Source organism: Cynocephalus volans, chromosome 5 (genome assembly GCF_027409185.1).
Source record: "Cynocephalus volans isolate mCynVol1 chromosome 5, mCynVol1.pri, whole genome shotgun sequence".
In the NCBI taxonomy this organism is placed as follows: Eukaryota; Metazoa; Chordata; class Mammalia; order Dermoptera; family Cynocephalidae; genus Cynocephalus; species Cynocephalus volans.
This window is the reverse complement of record NC_084464.1, coordinates 23,268,112-23,276,274: the sequence shown is the minus strand read 5'-3', so window position 1 is coordinate 23,276,274 and position 8,163 is coordinate 23,268,112.

Here is an 8,163-nt window from a genome sequence, read left to right as displayed (position 1 = left end):
GTGCTGATAACACCAAGGTCATGGCTGTGGAGTCCTGTACTGGCCAGCTGCCAAAATCAAAACAAAACAAAAATTCTGGCTTTCTCCATCACTGTGTTACCTTGGACTAGTTATTTAATCTGTTTATGCCTCAGTTCCTCATTCTTAAATGAGGGTGATAATAGTATCCAACTCATAGGATTCTTGTAAGGATTATGTGAGTTGATGCATGTAATATGCTTAAAATAGTGCCTGGTACCTAGAAAAAAAGTTAGCTATGACAATGACATACTTTAGCTACGACAATGACATACTTTATATTGAGATCATATTTAAAGTCGTGGGAATGGACGTCATTACTTAGGGAAAGAATAAAGAGGAGGGAAGAAAAGAGCCCAAGATTGAGCTTTGGTGAACTCCAACTTGTTAAACTCACTTTTTAAAACTCATAATCTTAGCTGTTTTCAGAAGTCAGGTTTGTAAGTAAATGCATGAAGTGACACAAATGCAAGTGGTGGGGACGTGTATGATTGGAGCGTGCTTATTAGAGCTCTGTACTGTGATGCGTTCCTGGAGGTTGGATTCTGTAACACTGGGCTGTGACCCCAAATTTAGAAGTCACTTTATCAATATAAATAATGTGTATATAAATATATTATTCATTGGTCTTGCTGGAGGCTTTTAGGAGCTCTCAGGCTTTTGCTTCCTTTGTGTGGTGTGGCATGTACTGACTATCCACATGTAGGCCAAGGAGACCATTCCTAACCAGTTTCTGGTGATAGGAGAGAATCTCCAGAATGCCTGAGTCAGATTACATGTTCTAGAATGGGGCTTGCTAGTGAGTCTGAGAGGATGGGGACACGGCTCTGGATCTACGCATCTCAGGCAGGCCTCAGTTGTTGAGCATGAAACCTGATATCATAAAGAACCTCCCAGAGAAATGATTCTATTAGGAATAATCTCTATTCAAGCCAGCTTCTCATTAGCCTTCCGAATGAGGCAAGGCAAAGGAGCTGAGGGAGCTGCCCTCTGAGCAGATCCTCTTCTAACCTTGCCAGAAAGAGTGATGAACCATCCTGGTCAAATGAGGAGGTTGGAAGCAAGCTGGTATTAAAGCATTATGGGGCAAATATATTGATAAGGGAAAAATGTAAAATATAAAATTGGATGTGCATTATGATATCAAATTTGTAAAATTTAAGTATGACCTAGAAGAGAAATTTCAATATGATTAACAGTGGTTATTGCCAAATGACAAGGTAAGCGATAGTTGTTTTCTTCTACATACTTTTTCTTTTTTTTTCTTTTTTTTAAATTTTATTTTGTGAATATACAATGTGGTTGATTATTGTGGCCCATTACCAAAACCTCCCTCCCTCCTCCCTCTCCCCCCTCCCCCCCAACAATGTCCTTTCTGTTTGCTTGTCATATCAACTTCAAGTAATTGTGCTTGTTATATCTTCTTCCCACCCCACCACCACCCCTGGTTTTTTTGTGTGTTTGTGAGAATTTATTTATTTATTTTTAGCTCCCACCAATAAGTGAGAACATGTGGTATTTCCCTTTCTGTGCCTGACTTGTTTCACTTAGTATAGTTCTCTCAAGGTCCATCTGTGTTGTTGCAAAAGGCAGTATTTCATTCATTTTTATAACTGAGTAGTATTCCATTGTGTAGATGTACCACATTATCCATATCCACTCATCTGATGATGGACATTTGGGCTGGTTCCAACTCTTGGCTATTGTAAAGAGTGCTGCGATGAACATTGGGGAACAGGTATACCTTCGACTTGATGATTTCCATTCCTCTGAGTATATTCCCAACAGTGGGATAGCTGGGTCGAATGGTAGATCTATCTGCAATTGTTTGAGGAACCTCTATACCATTTTCCATAGAGGCTGCACCATTTTGCAGTCTCACCAACAATGTACAAGAGTTCCTTTTTCTCCGCAACCTCGCCAGCATTTATCATTCAGAGTCTTTTGGATTTTAGCCATCCTAACTGGGGTGAGATGGTATCTCAGTGTGGTTTTGATTTGCATTTCCCGAATCCTGAGTGATGTTGAGCATTTTTTCATATGTCTGTTGGCTATTCATATATCTTCCTTAGAGAAATGCCTACTTAGCTCTTTTGCCCATTTTTTAATTGGGTTGCTTGTTTTTTTCTTGTAATGTTGTTTGAGTTCCTTGTATATTCTGGATATTAATCCTTTGTCAGATGTATATTTTGCAAATATTTTCTTCCACTCTCTTGGTTGTCTTTTAACTCTGTTAATTGTATCTTTTGCTGTGCAGAAACTCTTTAGTTTGATATAATGGCATTTGTTTATTTTTCCTTTGTTTGCCCATGCTTTTGGGGTCGTATTCATGAAGTCTATTTCCAGTTCTACTTCCTGAAGTGTTTCTCCTATGTTTTCTTTAAGAAGTTTTATTGTTTCCGGGTGTATATTTAACTCTTTAATCCATTTGGAGTTGACTTTAGTGTATGGTGAAAGGTATGGGTCTAGTTTCATTCTCCTGCATATTGATATCCAGTTCTCCCAGCACCATTTGCCAAAGAGGCAGTCTCTTCCCCAGTGTATAGGCTTGGTGCCTTTGTCAAAGATCAGATGGCTATAGGTGTGTGGGTTAATTTCTGGATTCTCTCTTCTGCTCCATTGGTTCGTGTGTCTGTTTTTATGTCAGTACCATACTGTTTTGGTTATTATAGCTTTGTACTATAGTTTAAGGTCAGGTAGTGTTATGCCTCCAGTTTTATTTTTTTTGCTCAGCGTTGCTTTGGCTATGCATGGTCTTTTCTTATTCCATATAAATGTCTAGATAGGTATTTCCATTTCTGAGAAAAATGTCCTTGGAAATTTGATGGGGGTTGCATTGAATTTGTATATCACTTTGGGTATTATGGACATTTTCACTATGTTGATTCTTCCAATCCAAGAGCATGGGACATCTTTCCATCTTCTTGTATCCTCTCTAATTTCTCACAGCCGTGGTTGGTAGTTCTCATTATAGAGATTTTTTACATCCTTGGTTAACTCACTTCCTAAGTATTTTATTTTTTTGGTGGCTATTGTAAATGGGCAGGCTTTCTTGATTTCTCTTTCTGCATGTTCACTATTGGAGAATAGAAATGCTATGGATTTCTGTGTGTTGATTTTGTATCCTGCTACTGTGCTGAAATCATTTATCAACTCAAAGAGTTCTTTTGTAGAGGCTTTAGGCTGTTCGATATATAGGATCGTGTCATCTGCAAACAGGGACAGTTTGACTTCATCTTTTCCAATCTGGATGCCCTTTATTTCCTTCTCTTCTCTGATTGCTCTGGCTAGTACTTCCAATACTATGTTGAATAGGAGTTCTGAGAGTGGGCATCCTTGTCTCGTTCCTTTTCTTAAACGAAAAGCTTTCAGCTTTTCCCCATTCAGGATGATATTGGCAGTGGGTTTATCATATATGGCTTTAATTATGTTGAGATACTTTCCCTCAATACCTAACTTATAGAGGGTCTTTGTCATGAATGAATGTTTTATTTTGTCACATGCTTTTTCAGCATCTATAGAGATGATCATATGGTCCTTGTGTTTGACTTTATTAATATGGTGTATCACATTTATTGATTTGCATATGTTGAACCAACCTTGCATCCCTGGGATGAATCCTACTTGATCGTGGTGAATAATTTTACGTATGTGTTGCTGTATTCTGTTTGCTAGTATTTTAGTGAGGATTTTTGCATCTATATTCATCAAGGATATTGGCCTGTAGTTTTCTTCTTTGGTTGTATCTTTACCTGGTTTGGGTATCAGGATGATGTTTGCTTCATAGAATGTGTTTTGGAGATTTGCGTCTGTTTCAATCTTTTGGAATAGTTTGTAAAGAATCGGTGTCAATTCCTCTTTGAATGTTTGGTATAATTCTGCTGTGACTCTATCTGGTCCTGGGCTTTTCTTTGTTGGGAGCCTTCTGATAACAGCTTCAATCTCCTTTATTGTTATTGGTCTGTTCAGATTTTCTACGTCTTCATGGCTCAGTTTTGGGAGCTTGTGTGTGTCCAGAAGTTTATCCATTTCCTCCAGATTTTCAAACTTGTTGGCGTATAGTTGTTTATAGTAGTCTCGAATGATTCCTTGTATTTCAGATGAATCAGTTGTAATATCGCCTTTTTCATTTCTAATTTTTGTTATTTGAATCTTCTCTCTTTTTTTTATTAGCCAATGCTAATGGTTTGTCAATTTTATTTATCTTTTAAAAAACCAACTTTTTGATTCATTGATCTTTTGTATTGTTTTTTGCGTCTCAATTTCATTAAGTTCTTCTCTGATCTTAATGATTTCTTTCTGTCTGCTAAATTTAGGTTTGGATTTTTCTTGTTTTCTACTACTCTAAGGTAAAGTGTTAGGTTGTTCACTTGCCATCTTTCCATTCTTCTCAGGTGAACATTTAATGCAATAAATTTCCCCCTTAGTACTGCTTTTGGAGTATCCCACAGGTTTTGGTATGATGTATCATTATTTTCATTAGTTTCAATAAATTTTTTGATTTCTTGCTTGATTTCTTCTTAGACCCATATGTCATTTAGTAGAATGCTGTTTAATTTCCATGTGTTTGTATAGTTTCCAGAATTTCGTTGTTATTGATTTCTAATTTTAATCCATTGTGGTGTGAGAAAATACATGGGATAGTTCCAATATTTTTGAATTTGTTGAGACTTGAATTGTGACCTAATATGTGATCTATCCTGGAGATTGACCTATGTGCTGATGAGAAGAATGACTATTCTGAGGTTGTTGGATGGAATGTTCTGTTGATATGAAGTCCAATTGGTCTAGAGTATTGTTTAGATCTTGTGTTTCTCTGCTGATTCTTTGCCTAGATTATCTATCCAATATTGACAGTGGGGTGTTCAGGTCCCCTGCTATTATGGTATTAGTGTCTATTTCCTTCTTTAGGTCTAATAGAGTTTATTTTGTAAATCTGGCTGCTCCAACATTGGGTTTGTATATATTTATGATTGTTATGTCTTCTTGATGGATCAGTCTTTTATCATTAAGTAGTGTCCCTCATTGTCTCTTTTTATGGTTTTTAGTTTAAAGTCTATTTTATCAGATATAAGAATAGCTACTCCAGCTCGTTTTTCTTTTCTGTTTGCTTGGTAAATCTTTTTCCATCCTTTCACTCTTAGTCTATGTGAGTATTTATGGGTGAGGTTGGTCTCTTGAAGGCAGCATATAGCTGGGTCCTCCTTTTTAATCCAGTCAGCCAGTCTGTGTCTTTTGATTGGGGAATTGAAGCCTTTTACATTAAGAGTTGTTATTGAAAAGTGTTGATTTATTCCTAGCATTCTATTGATTATTGTTTGGTTGTCTTAGGTGTCTTTTGTTCCTTTCTTTCTGATTTACTGTTTGTTTTCCATATTTTTTAGTTCCTTGGGTTGTAGATAGACTTTTTGTTTGTTTGTTTTCTCTTCATGAATGCCATTTTTATTATACTAGTGTGTTTAGATTTTTCTTGGGTTTTTATGGCAATGGTAGTTATTTTTCAGGAACCAAACCCACTACTCCCTTGAGAATTTCTTGTAAGCGTGGTCGTGTGGTGGTGAACTCCTGCAGTTTTTCTTTGTCTGAGAAATATATTATTTGCCCTTCATTTCGGAAGGATAGCCTTGCAGGGTAGAGTATTCTTGGCTGACAATCTCTGTCTTTTAGTATTTTGAATATATCATCCCATTCCTTTCTGGCTTTTAGGGTTTGTGATGAAAAGTCTGATGTTAGCCTGATTGGGGCTTCCTTATAGGTGATTTGATGCTTCTCTCTTGCAGCTTTAAGATTCTCTCTTTGTCTTTGAGTTTTACCAATTTGACTATAACATGTCTTGGAGAAGACCTTTTTGGGTTGAATACCTTCGGAGATCGTTGAGCTTCCTGGGCCTGAAGATCTGTCATTTTTTCCTATACCTGGGAAGTTTTCTGCCACTATTTTGTTGAATATGTTTTCAATGCAATCTCCTTTATCCTCCCATTCTGGAATACCCATGACTCAGATTTTTGAGCACTTAGGGTTGTCTGATATCTCTCTCAGATGTTCTTCAATGCCTTTGATTCTTTTTTCTTCTTTTTAGTCTGCTTGTGTTATTTCAAATAGCCCATCTTCAAGTTCAGAAGTTCTCTCTTCAACTTCCGCAAGCCTGCTGGTTAAACTCTCTGTTGTGTTTTTTATTTCACTGAATAACTTCTTCAGTTCGGCAAGTTCTACTACATTTTTTTTCAGGGCATTGATTTCCTTGTACATTTCTTCTTTCAGGTCCTGTATACTTTTCCTCATTTCATCATGATGTCTAGCTGAGTTTTCTTGTATCTCATTCACTTTCTTTAGAATTATCACTCAAAATTCCTTGTCAGTCATTTCAAGGGCTTCTTGTTCTATAGGATCTAGAGCTTGAGAGTTATTATTCTTTGGTAGTGTACTTTCTTGATTTTTTGTATTTCTGGTATCTTTTCTTTGATGTTTATTCATTGTAGCATGGGGTTTCATAGACCACAGGTTTGACACTCTTGACTGACTAAGATGTTGCTGTGGTTGCCAATTTGGCATGGCTACCTCAGTGACTGCACATTTGGCCACTAGTACCTTGCATGTGTGGCTGCCTTGGGTCTTGGGCCTCTCCAGGGAGCCACCTCTCTGGTCAGCTTGGACTCAGCTGGGCTGCTGGATCACAGGGCGGTACTGCAGGGTGTGTGGTCTCTGTTGAGCTTCCACCTCCCGTTCTGGACTTCTCCCTGTTTCCTGTGCTCTGAGCCAGGCTGCGGGGATGTGCGGAGGCACCGCAGAGCATGTGGTCTCTGGGGAGCTTCCCCTTCCCCTGCTGGATGTCTCCGTGCTCCACGTGTGCTAAGCCGTTCTTGGGATGGAGCCAGGTGGCAGTGGTGAAGCCTGCCTGCTGCTGGATCGCATGTTGGTGGCCCCCCCATAAGGTGTGTGGACTCTACGGAGCTTCTATCTCCCTTGCTGGAAGACTCAGTTCTCCGTACACATTGGCCGGGCTGCTGGGTCACGCGTCTGCAGTGTGGTCCACGTGGAGTTCCCGCCTCCCCTGCCTGACGTCTCCCTGCTCCGAGTGCACTAGGCCTGGCTTGGAATGGAGCCGGGTGCCTGCGGTGAAGCCTACCTGCTGGATCACACAGTGGAGGCCCTATAGGGTGTGCGGTTTCTGTGGAGCCTCTGCCTCCCCTGCTGGACGTCTCCCCACTCTGTGCGCACTGGGCCAGGCTGGGAATCGAGCTGGTGGCGGCAGTGAAGCCTATCTGCCAGATCAGGTGACGATGGCCCCGCAGAGCATGTGGTGTCCGCGAGCTTCAGCCTCCCCTGCTGGACGTCTCCCCATTCCGTATGATCTTGATGCTATGTTTTTATAGTTTAAATCATTGATTTGTGAGAGAGAGTGATGCTAGGGACCGTCTATTCCACCATCTTGACTGGAAGTCTCTACATACTTTTTCTTTTTCCCCAAATTTTTATGAGCTTTCAGAGCTGTAGATGGTAGTGAGCTCTCGGGAGCCTAGGAGTTCTCTTCTTGGCAGTAGTGAGAGCAGTTCAGGGTGAGCTTCAAAAAGGTGCGGGAGGAGTCGTAGAATTGTGGGGGCTGGCAAGTCAAGGATTCAGGTAAAACTTGATGTTGCAGTCTTGAGTCCAAAGGCTGGAAACTCAGGCAGAACTTCTATGTTGCAGTCTGGAGGCAGAATTTCTTTCAACATGTGCCTTTCTATTCATTGTGGAGACAGCACCATCCTAGGATAGATCTGATTGTACAGTAGAATCATGTGAGAAGTTTTAAAAATGCTACTGCCTGAGCCCTATTCCCAGAGATTTTGATTTAATTGATTTGGGAGGGGGTGAGTGGGAGGCTCAGGCATCAAAAGTTTTTAAAAGCTTCTAAAGATCAGAATCAGTTATATAAACAAACCTGAAAAGGAAAACTATTATAAATGAATGCAAAGAAGCTGTTGAAAAATCCCCCAAATTTTGAAGATTAACAGATATCGTACTACCAGTTGAGTATTTTATAAAAAACTCGTGACAAAATATTTTTAAAATTGGTAACTTGAATACTGTACTGAGTCAAAATAAATTAAAAATTAGAATATTGCCATAAGAGAAAAGAAATTTTGGTATAGATAATATGAAAGG